Genomic DNA, 12761 nt, shown 5'->3' on the forward strand with positions numbered 1-12761 from the left:
ACAACAACATGAAGAGAGACCTAAGACGACAACATACTGTATGTAGCATGGCGGCAGCACAACTTGACAACACAACACGGTAGCAACACAACATGACAACAACACAACATGGTAGCAACACAACATGGTAGCAACACAACATGACAACATGGTAGCGGCACAAACGTGGTACAAACATTGCGAGGCACAGACAGCAAAAAGGTAGAGACAACAATACATCACGTGGAGCAGCCACACGTGTCAGTGTGATCGAGTCTTTGAATGTAGAAATGGAGATAAAACTTTCCAGTTTGAGTGTTTTTTTTTTGCAGCTTGTTCCAGTCGCTAACTGCAGCGAACTGAAAAGGGGAGCGACCCAGGGATGTGTGTGCTTTGGAGACATTATACCGGAATGTGACTGGCAGAACGGGTGCTGTATGTGGAGGATGAGGTTTGCAGTAGGTATCTCAGATAGGGGGGAGTGAGGCCTAAGAGGGATCAACCAGTGAGTCTTGCGCTGGGTATACAGAGATGACCTGTTTACAGAGGACTATAGTGTGCAGTGATATATCCTATAAGGAGCATTGGTGGAAAATCTGATCGCCAAACGGTAAAGAACATCTAGCCACTCCAGAGCATCCTTACCCGCCGATCTATAAATGATGTCTCTGTAATCTAGCATGGGTAGGATGGTCATCTGAATCAGGGTTAGTTTGGCAGAGACAGAGCGAGTGGGAGACGGAGAGAGAGAGAGAGAGAGAGAGAGAGAGAGAGAGAGAGAGAGAGAGCGTCATCTGGCAGAGAGACAGAGGAGACTGAGGCAAGTGACTTCTACATCCAGCAGTCATCCTAGACCCAGAAGAATCACGACATCTCTGTCTCTCACTCAATTATTTAATCACTGTGCTTTCACTGCCTGAGGAGAGGCCAAGTCTCTTCATTGAATGTGTATTACTCACTGGTTTTCCATGACTTTCTAGTGTAGCTTACTTAATTAGCTTATTGTTGTTGGTTTTTTTCATTACACAAAGAGCCAATAAGTGAGAGTGGATGGACTCGGAAATGTGCTGAGCTGGTTTATATGTGATTTGAATGTAAACGTGCGCTTCAGTGTGTATCCATGGGTTTAAATGTGCAGTCTGAGTCAGTGACGAGCAGGCAGGGTAGGCAGGGTAGGCAGTGCTTACCCTGTGTTATTCAAATAAAAAATAAAAATATGATTCTTGTGGTTTTTATGCTAGAATTCTCCAAAGGTGTTAAAACTGCATTAAAGCCTCAGGATAAGTGCCACAGTATTCATTCCTTCCTTTCCAGCCATTCAAATCGATTCAAATTGTTGACACGCACAGCTGTCCTTGACCCCAGTCACTGCTGATGGACTGGGGTCAGCGTAGGCGTCGCTGCTTTGCCTCGCTTGAAGTAGCTCCATTCGTTGCATTGAGACGATTTAGTCATATATCACAAAAACAACCTGACAAATGGACACTATACCGCACCTGAAAATGTCTCCAGGTTGTAGGGATCGAAGAGTGCAACGTCGACTATATATACACAGGAGCTCCTCACTTTATTCATGACAGGTGACCACCATCTCCCTCACTGCTAGCTGTCGGGTGAACAGTGAGGACTGGACGTTCTACTTGTCTGAAATGTCATTACCAATTACATTTTTCTTTTACCCAGACTTGGACATTTACCTTTGGACGTACTGGGAATGGGGATTCTCCTGCCACTCAATGTGGGCCAGAGCCTTGACTTCTACACAATGGATGCGACTGACTACGACAATTTTACTTGCGTGGCTGCATGGGGGTGCACTCTCACGGGATGATTCTGCTCTCCGACCGTCTGGATGCCCTAATGGATGAAACGGCCTGCCTGTCCGCTGAGTGGGAGATACTGTTTGTGTGTGTGTGACTTTTTGTGTCAGTTTGAAAATGGAATAAAATGAGGCATTGGAGATGCGCCTTCCATATGAAAGTGGGCCTGCTGTTTGCATGCAGAATTACATCAATGACAAGGGGTCTGCTGTGTCTTCCACAATGCTGTCGCTGAGAGTTCACCCTGAAGGAAAGACAAATGGACTTAATTTGCAAGTAAAGGGGAGCCTAAATGCATTTCCTTTGCAATTTGCCGGTTATGCTACTGTTGAATGAAGCTGAGAATACAGAATATCCCTTTGATGCATTTGATTTATCAAGCTAGAATTTTGTTTTAGCGCTTTTTTGACGTTTGGAACGGCATTTCTCAGTCATTTCAATTGTTGATATGGAAATTTCAGAAGAACCTTCTTATCATGCAGCCAGGTCATTCAATTTGTCCTGTGGGCGTCGGAAAATGCCTCCAAAACCGTCCACTAGGGGGAAACAGTGAGCGATATTACCATCAAGTTGGCTTGGGTTTTGCTAGGGTGATGTGGATGGGCCATGAGTCTGGATCAGAAGGTTGCGTGTTCGATCCCAGTCGTGGACACTGCTTTTTTTATTTTTGTGTTTAACCCTTTCCCAAACCTTAACACTTACCTTAACCATTCAGAATGAGTGCCTAAACTTAATGTTTTAACCCTTTCCCAAACCTTAACCCTAACCTTAACCATTCGGAATGAGTGCCTAAACTTAATGTTTTAACCCTTTCCCAAACCTTAACACTTACCTTAACCATTCGGAATGAGTGCCTAAACTTAATGTTTTAACCCTTTCCCAAACCTTAACCCTAACCTTAACCATTCGGAATGAGTGCCTAAACTTAATGTTTTAACCCTTTCCCAAACCTTAACACTTACCTTAACCATTCGGAATGAGTGCCTAAACCTAACCGTTAACTTTGAAATTTGACATTTGGAGCAACTTCGAAAATTAACGTTTGGAGAACATGGATGAATGTCTAATTCTGCAGTGACACTGTGAGAACTTGTTTTTATTATGTGTGTGTAATAATATTTCACATAATAATAATTGTATTCTGTGTGTGTGTGTGTGTGTGTGTGTGTGTGTGTGTGTGTGTGTGTGTGTGTGTGTGTGTGTGTGTGTGTGTGTGTGCGTGCGTGCGTGTGTGTGTGTGTGTGTGTGTGTGTGTGTGCATTGGAAGAATTGTTAATCTGTTTGTGTTGCAAACTATTCATTTAACCCACGACTGCGTGGTAACCCACGACTCCAACACCGTCATTAAGTTTGCCAACTACACAACGGTGGTAGGCCTGATCACCGACAAACATGAGACAGCCAGAGACCTGGCAGTGTGGTATCAGGACAACAACCTCTCCCTCAACGTGATCAAGACAAAAGAGTACGCCCCCATTCACATCACTGGGGTTATAGTGGAGCAGGTTGAGAGCTCTAAGTTCCTTGGTGTCCACATGACCAACAAACTGTCATGGTCCAATCACACCAAGACAGTCGTGAAGAGGGCACTACAACGCCTATTCCCCTCAGGAGACTGAAAAGATTTGTCATGGGTCCTCAGCTCCTCAAAAAAGTTCTACAGCTGCACCATCGAGAGCATTATCGCCTGGTATGGCAACTGCTCGGCATCCAACCACAAGGCGCTACAGTGGGTCGTGCGTACGGCCCAGTACATCACTGGGGTCAAGCTTCCTGCAATCCAGAACCTCTATACCAGGCGGTGTCAGAGGAAGTCCCTAAAAATTGTCAAAGACTCCAACCTCACAAGTCATAGACTGTTCTCTCTGCTAACGCACTGCAAACAGTACCGGAGTACCAAGTCTACGTCCAAATGGCTCCTTAACCCCTAAGCCATAAGACTACTGAACAGTTCATCAAATGACTACCCGGACTATTTGCATTGATCTGCACCCCTTGTTTTTTTACGCTGCTGCTACTCACTATTTATTATCTATGCATAGTCACTTTATCCCTACTTACATGTACATATTACCTCAATTACCTTGACTAACCTCTACCCCCTGCACATTGACTCGGTAACTGTACCGCCTGTACATAGCCTCGTTACTGTTATTTTATTGCGTAACTTTTTTTAAATTGAGTAGATAGTGAATATTTTCTTCGAACTGCGTTGTTGGTTAAGAAGGGCTTGTGTAAAGTAAGCATTTCACAGTAAGGAAATAAAACGTATTTCCGCCATCGGAGAAATTCAAAGCTAACGCTTGTATGTCTTGGCTACATTGGTATTTACATTTGGGGAAAATTGTTTGCCAGTTTCATTAAATAGCCTATGTCACTCTGGTTGTTGGCACTATCTGTTGCATGGTGAACTTGGGGCTTTATCAAGGTTTATTTGTGAGTAAATCTGCCTTTGATAATAGCCTGTGCCCACCGACTTCCCCGCACGTCACTGGTCTGAATGAGTCCCACCGGCCTTCTCTGGTTAAGTTAAAGAGAGGACCAGTGTCAGCAGCACGTTGTGCACCTGGACCAAACTTCCCACAGGCCTCTCTGACAGTTTTTATAACGTGACAGAAATCTTTATTTTCCTCTCAATGCTTAACCTGGACGCATGAATGCCATCAAACCTAAGCAGGAAAAAACCCTGGAAAGTCTCTCACTCTCCCTCTCATTCACTCACTTGTGTATTGTAACAACTACTTAACAAACCCCCCACCCACCCACACACACACACACAGCTATACAAAGGGAGTGATCAGGCAGCAACAGGTCTAATGATTAATGGTTCTAATTAGCATTAATTACCTCCCTCTTGTTGGAGTGATTATCCCCATTGTGTGGTGTTGGGGAGAGTGTTGACATAAAGGAGACAGGGTTTCAGTGTCAGCCTTCTCTCAGTCCACTCCCCTCTCCAAGCCCTGAGCCCTGGGCTTCGAGCAGCACTGGCGGATCTCTGCCCAACAAGAGCTCATACGTTCCCTTTGAAATTCAGTGGATAAATTCGGTATAAATGCAGTGTGTTTCTTATGCGTTAATTCTGCATGGTTACAGGGTTCAAACCGAAACAACTCAAAGGTTAACAATTAAGGCATTAATTAAGATTGGTTAAGGTTAGGGCTATAGTTTGGGAAAGGCTTAACAAAAACAAAACAAAAATGAAAAAAAAATGACTTGCTATTTGCAAGTATTCTCATGGCTTGCTAGAGCATTGTGAAGCGGCTGCACAGTGGTCTAAGCGAGTTCACGCCCAGTGCTGGGCAATTCTTATTTTTATTTTTTAGTGAGCACCGAGGTAGGCATATATTGACGTTCCCAGGACCTTTTCAAACATCCAAAATCCAAGTCTACTTCTAGTGATCAGGCTGCTCTGCCGCCCGCTGCAACGCCACACAACCCAAACCACAACAGAAAGTGTTTCTTCAAAAAACAAACAGGGAGAGGTGGGCAGAGAGCGAGGAAGGAGAGGGAGGAGAGGAGAGTACAAAGAGCAGAGTGTGTGGGGGGGGCCGGGGAGAAGCATGAGGGTGCTTACACAGCCGCCAGAGCAGTTTACACATAACGGATGGAAACCTTACCTCAAATTACCACTTTAAATGATTCTGTTTCGTTTGGGCTTGAACAACATTATCTTAAAGGATCGGATGGATGAGCTGCTGAATAGATGTTAGTTGGTGGGGGGGGGGGTAATGTCATGGGAAATAATGTGGTGTCATCCAGCTGTCTGCTTCTCTGTGATATGGAGTACCTGTGGTCTCATCTCTGAGGGTTAGGTACAGACCACCGACCTGGTCTCAGAGCATTTCGTGTTATGCTGTACGTTAATCCATCTATCTTGAATGATATGTTACGTTTCGTGTGGGATGTATTCATTTGTGGATGTCCATCACCCATTTTGTATGATATGTTATGACTTTACAAAACGTACGATATTTGACGAATTCTAGTTAGGTGGCTTAGAAGTTAGGTTAAAGGGTAAATGGTTGAGGTTAGGGTTAAGGGAAGGGTTAACTCACAGGGTTACGGTAAGGGTTAGGGTTAGGGGAAGGGTTAGCTAAGTAGTTACAAAGTAGCTAAAAAGTAGTAAGTAGTTGAAAAGTTGCTAATTAGCTAAAATGATAAAGTTTTCTGTGATGAGATTCAAACTCGCAACCTTTGGGTTGCTAAACATTCACATTATACGCCGACCCATCCATTCTACTTTCGTTTTTTGCTTTAAGTAACCATCTGTCTTATGTAACCATATCAAACGTAACATATCCCACTCATTTGAGTGTCCTGGACATACATTTACTATGTTACACCACATGACCAAAAGTATGTGGACACCTGTTCGTCGACCATCTCATTCCAAAATCAGGGGCATTAATATGGAGTTGGTCCCCCCTTTGCTGCTATGACAACCTCCACTCTTCCGGGAAGGCTTTCCGCTAAGGAACATTGCTGTGGGGACTTACTTCCATTCAGCCACAAGAGCATTAGTGAGGTCGGGAAACTCTGTTGGGCGATTAGGCCTGGCAGTCGGTCGTTCCAATCCATCCCAAAAGTTCCAATCTCAACAAACCATATCTGTATGGACCTTGCTTTGTGCACGGGGGCATTGTCATGTGGAAACAGGAAAGGGCTTTCCCCAAACTGTTGCCACAAAGTTGGAAGCAGCGAATAATCTAGAATGCCATTGTATGCTGAAGCATTAAGATTTCCCTTCACCAGAACTAAGAGGCCTAGCCCGAACCATGAAAGACAGCCCCAGACCATTATTCCTCCTCCACCAAACTTTACAGTTGGCACTATGCATTCGGGCAGGTAGCGTTCTCCTAGCATCTGCCAAAGCCAGATTTGTCCATCGGATTGACAGGTGGTGAAGCATGATTCATCACTCCAGAGAATGCTTTCCCACTAACCCAGCGTCCAATGGCAGCGAGCTTTACACCACTCCAGACAACACTTGGCATTGCGCATGGCGATCTTAGTCTTAGGCTGCTCGGCTATGGAAACCCATTTCATGAAGCTCCCGACAAATAGTTCTGCTGAAGTTGCTTCCAGAGGCAGTTTGGAACTCGGTAGTGAGTGTTGCAACCGAGGGCAAGACGATTTGAATGCGTTACGCGCTTCAGCACTCGGCGGTCCCATTCTGTGAGCTTGTGTGGCTTACCACTTCGCGGCTGAGCCGTTGTTGCTCCTAGACGTTTCCACTTCACAATAACAGCACTTACAGTTGACCGGGGCAGTTCTAGCAGGGCAGAAATTTGTTGGAAAGGTGGCATCCTATGGCGGTCACTGAGCTCTTCAGTAAGGCCATTCTACTGCCAATGTTTGTCTATGGAGATTGCATGGCGGTGCGCTCAATTTTATACAACTAATATTTTCTCCTGCATGGAACTGTACGGTGGATAGACTAAACTGGCACCCACTCTCAGAGAAAGTTGCATTCTCTAACTATCCATTCCACCAATGACTTCACCTTTGTGCAGTGATGTACTTTTCAAAGCTATACAAACTCTGTGCTGCTTTTCGCTCCATTGAACTGTGCTGTGTAAAGTAGACAGAGCAGGGCAGTGTGTTTGAGCTACTGTAATAGATTTGACAGGAAGATATGGCTAATTGTGGACAATGCTTACGGCAGTGTCCACACCCACAGGAAGGAAGTAGCAGGAGAACGTGATGCTCTGAACTGGACACATCCTGTGACTACAATGAAGAACGCTTAAGTGAGCTGTGACGACACTGACGTGGGGGGAAATGATTTGAATCATAAGCCATTCATTATTAATTAACGCTGGATTCAATCCATATCGCCGAAGTGTCGCGGAAGACCAGAGGTTCAAATGTAAAGATCATTTCCCATTGAGCCGACATATGCAGTGTTTACCGTGAATGCAGTCTACACTATAGCCATATTGCCTTTAATTGTCAATTGCGCTATTGGTGGCTGTGTTGTTGCTCAGATGGTGCAGTTATCACAGGACTGGAGTCACACACTGCCTGTTCCTGCTCTCTCACTCTACCCAGCCTGCAGCCCACTTTGGTCATTAGTCCTGAGAAAACACACGCACGTGCACACGCACACGCGCACGCCACGCGCACAGGGTCCCACTCGGGTGATTAACTGACTCCTGATGGACCCAAGGTGCCCTGTTCCCTAAACAGGAAGAGAACAGGAAGTGGGTCATAAGTGTGTGTGACGGTAAACAACCCGCCGACAGTATTTGTGTTGTCTAATCGACTTCCTGTAAGAGAATTTAGTCAGGCGATGTTTACCTCCAATACGCTGTCTAATGGACCAGGTGCTATGGTTGTTGTTCTGGTTCACCGGAGGGCTCCACGGAGGAGGCTCGGTTCACAGTATACTGACTACCAGTCTCATGCACTGAGAGATTCCCATATTGGCCCAGGAAACATGCATGTCAGTAAATTACAAGAGTTCTTCCCAGTAAGACATGTCCTAGGAAGAACGAAATTGCGAAAAATGATCAATGATCAATGGTGAATGTACAGCCAAAATGTGTCATTATCGGTACGAAAAGCTCCGCCTCAACAATAGTTGCACAGCATGAGGTTTTCTATCGAAGGCACTGAGATGTTGGGAAATAATTACAGAGTTGGGTTAGGATTGTGTGGTCGATGTGTGATGAAGACAGAGCTGAGATGGCCACAACAATGTTGGTCTCTACCACAGGAGGTTGGTGGCACCATAATTGGGGAGGACGGGAATTGTGTGCAATGGCTGGAGAGGAATGGGTGGAATGGTATCAATGTTTTCCATGTGTTTGATGCCATTCCATTCGCTCCCTTCCAGCCATTATTGTGAGCAGTCCTCCCCTCAGCAGCCTCCACTGGTCTCTACTGAGAACCAAAGTAAATGTATGTGGTCAGATTGGCCATGTGTAGATGACCACAATATGTTGGTCTGGTCTCGACAGACAGCCAAAGTAATGTAAGTGGTCAAATGAATAATAACTACAGTCGACCATAGAGACTGATGCCATAATGCTGTACAGTAGGAATGTTTTGCTCATGCATGACCACAGTGTTAATAATGGAACAGATTGAGAGAGTGCGTAGGAGCTGTCCACAGCAGATCCAGTTCTCGCTCCCCCTAATTTGTGACGCAATGTGAAAGTCTTCCCTCGCTCTCTCCAGGGAGGCGTGGGGCCAAAAACCAGACCCCTCCGTGAGATGAATTACCCCCACGTCCCTTTCTACCGCCTTCCATCCCTCCTTCCATCTGTCCCCTCATGGTGATTCATCTTCAATCTTTCACAGTGGAGCCTGCATAGCGACTCACTGTGAGGCAGTAGGCCCATAGCCCAGCTCTGTCTGTCTGACGGACCCGGAGCCATTACTTGTTATGCCTCTCATGTTACTGGTTCCCCCCAGTCATCTGTCCCTCACACTCAACCACACACCACTAAGAACAAACTGCAGGGGAGAGGGAGGACGTGGCCCTGGACCCAGTGACAGTAACGCAGGCCTGGGATCAGGGATGGAGGGATGGAATATGTCCTATCAGTCCAGTAGATCAGTCCCATAGACTGACCGACGTATAACGTTCACTCTGGGGACCTCTTTACTTGCTCTTGTCCTTTGGACCTGACTAACTATGATGAGTTACGTTACTAATATACTTTTCTATATGTGATACTTTGCGCTAGACGGGATACAGTTCGTGACTCAGGCTGCCGCAGCCAAATCTACAAAGGGATTTAGGTTAAATCCCTTCATTTACCTCATAGTATTCTACATGAAATGTCCGGGGGTGTCCTCGGATGGGGCCACAGTGTCTCCTGACCCCTCCTGTCTCAGCCTCCAGTATTTATGCTGCAGTAGTTTATGTGTTGGGGGGCTAGGGTCAGTTTGTTATATCTGGAGTACTTCTCCTGTCCTATTCGGTGTCCTGTGTGAATCTAAGTGTGTGTTCTCTAATTCTCTCCTTCTCTCTCTCGGAGGACCTGAGCCCTAGGACCATGCCCCAGGACTACCTGACATGATGACTCCTTGCTGTCCCCAGTCCACCTGGCCGTGCTGCTGCTCCAGTTTCAACTGTTCTGCCTTATTATTATTCGACCATGCTGGTCATTTATGAACATTTGAACATCTTGGCCATGTTCTGTTATAATCTCCACCCGGCACAGCCAGAAGAGGACTGGCCACCCCACATAGCCTGGTTCCTCTCTAGGTTTCTTCCTAGGTTTTGGCCTTTCTAGGGAGTTTTTCCTAGCCACTGTGCTTCTACACCTGCATTGCTTGCTGTTTTGGGGTTTTAGGCTGGGTTTCTGTACAGCACTTTGAGATATCAGCTGATGTATGAAGGGCTATATCAATACATTTGATTTGATTTTGATTTGATGAAATGTGTTTAGGGACATTCATAAGTACTGATAGTGGTCATGTTTCAGTCTACAGGGATGTTCATGTGCCATTGAGTAGCTGCGGTGCATGTTAGATGTGGATCTCTCGTAAAATGTCTAGCCTTTTTGTTGATGCATTCAACCAAGGGTTTGACGATAATATAGCTAAATAAATGGGGATAGTGGATATCCTTGCTTCCTCCTTCTAGCACTGTAGACCAGTGGTTCCCAAACTGTTTATAGTCAAACATTCATCTCCAGCTGCGTACGCCCTCTAGCACCAGGGTCAGTGCACTCTCAAATGTCGTTGTTTTTGCCTTCACCGTAAGCCTGCCACACACACTGTACGATACCCGGCTTATGGGAAGTGACAAAGAGCTCTTATAGGACCAGGGCACAAATAACAATATAATAATAATCAATAGTTTTGCTCTTTATGAAGCCATCTTACATATAAAACTTTATTTGTTTATCGAAAATGGTGAATAACTCACCACGGGTTAATGAGAAGTGTGTGCTTGAAAGGATGCACATAATTCCGCAATGTTGGGTTGTATTGGAGAGAGTCTCAGTCTTAAATCATTTTCCACACACAGTCTGTGCCTGTATTTAGTTTCATGCTAGTGAGGGCTGAGAATCCACTCTCACATAGGTACCTGGTTGCAAAGGGCATCAGTGTCTTAACAGATTTGCCAATGCAGGATACTCTGAGCGCAGCCCAATCCAGAAATCTGGCAGTGGCTTCTGATTAAATTCAATTTTCACAGAACTGCTTTTTACAATTTCGATGAGGCACTCTTTTTCAGATATCGGTAAGTGGATTGGAGACAGGGCATGAAAGGGATAATGAATCCATTTGTTTTTATCCGTTTCGGGAAAGCACCTGCGTAATTGTGCACCCAACTCACTCAGGTGCTTCGCTAGATCACATTTGACGTTGTCCGTAAGCTTGAGTTCATTTGCACACAAAAAAATCAGACAATGATGGAAAGACCTGTGTGTTGTCCTTGTTAATGCAGACAGAGAAGAGCTCCAACTTCTTAATCATAGCCTCAATTTTGTCCCGCACATTGAATATAGTTGCGGTGGATATCCTCTCGGTGGATGCTGCAGTGTACCCAAGCCACGTCGGGAAAAACAATGAACGCGTGTTACCACTCCACTATGTCTCCCTGTCATGGCTTTTGCGCCATCAGTACATATACCAGCACATCTTGACCACCAAAGTCCATTTGATGTCACAAAGCTGTCCAGTACTTTAAAAATATCCTCTCCTGTTGTCCTGGTTTCCAGTGGTTGGCAGAAGAGGATGTCTTCCTTAATTCAGAAGAGGATGTCTTCCCCCCCATAAACGTAACGGACATATACCAGGAGCTGTGCCAGGCCCGCCACGTCTGTTGACTCATCCAGCTGTATCGCATAGAATTCACTGGCTTGTATGCGAAGCAGTAATTGTTCCAAAACATCTCCTGCCATGTCACTGATGTATCATGGAACAGTATTGTTTGATGAAGGCATTGTCTGTATAGTTTTTTGGGCCTTTTCCCCTCAGCATTGTCCCAGCCATATCCGTGGCAGCAGGAAGAATTAAGTCCTCCACAATAGTATGGGGCTTGCCTGTCCTAGCCACTCGGTAGCTCACCATATAAGACGCTTCTAGCATCTTCTTATTAATGTTATCTGTTGCTTTTATACATGTCTTACTACTCGAAAGTCATCTTAATTCTCGCTCAAAAAACTCTGGTGGCTTATTTTTCAAATTGGCATGTTTTGTTTCTAAATGTCTGCTCAAGAGTGAAGTTTCATCGAGTTGTGAGATAGTATTTTTGCACATATAACACACTGTGGCTGAGGAAAGGCACTACTCCCAATATAAGTGAACCCCAAATCAATGTAGTTCTCATCATATTTGCACCTCTTCGAAGGTCCAACGTCCCTGTCTGTTGTTCGGTGTTTTCCTGCATAAAGGGGCAGTAGCTCTTAGGCTGCATCAGATTCACAACTGTCAGTGTCCATGCTAGCTGGGCTATAACAACAAATGTAGAATTACTGATGCTAGCATTGGATGTGTTTGTGGAAGCAGAACAACTTGTGTCGTTGACAGGTGCAGGTGTAGTACTGCTGGTAGTAGCAGTACCACCAGTAGAGCTGGTATGTGTCTCTATGGACGCGAGCCTTACTGTATTTAACCATTTATCCATTTTTTAGCAAATGGAATGAGCAGCAGCTACGTTTGGCTACATAAGGACCGTTAGTGGAATTCACACGAGAGAGTAACAGTTAATGTGATTGGATGTTAATTATTTGTCTAGGCTACCTGTATTTGACATTGCTTTGTTATTTCGCTAGATGGTTGAGTTTTATTTTTGGCAGTGAAATGAGGCTACTCAGGCGAGAGAAAAAAACTCCCCTAAAAGTATAGCCCCGTTGGAAAATATAAATGGACATTTAAAAAAAAAAGTGAATAACATTTTTATTTGGCGTACCCCCGACGGCATTGAGAGTGCACTGACCCTGGTGCTAGAGAGGGTACGCACCTGGAGATTGAATGTTTGAAGGGGTACGGGACCAT

The sequence above is a fragment of the Oncorhynchus tshawytscha genome, linkage group LG16 (genome assembly GCF_018296145.1).
Source record: "Oncorhynchus tshawytscha isolate Ot180627B linkage group LG16, Otsh_v2.0, whole genome shotgun sequence".
NCBI lineage: Eukaryota > Metazoa > Chordata > Actinopteri > Salmoniformes > Salmonidae > Oncorhynchus > Oncorhynchus tshawytscha.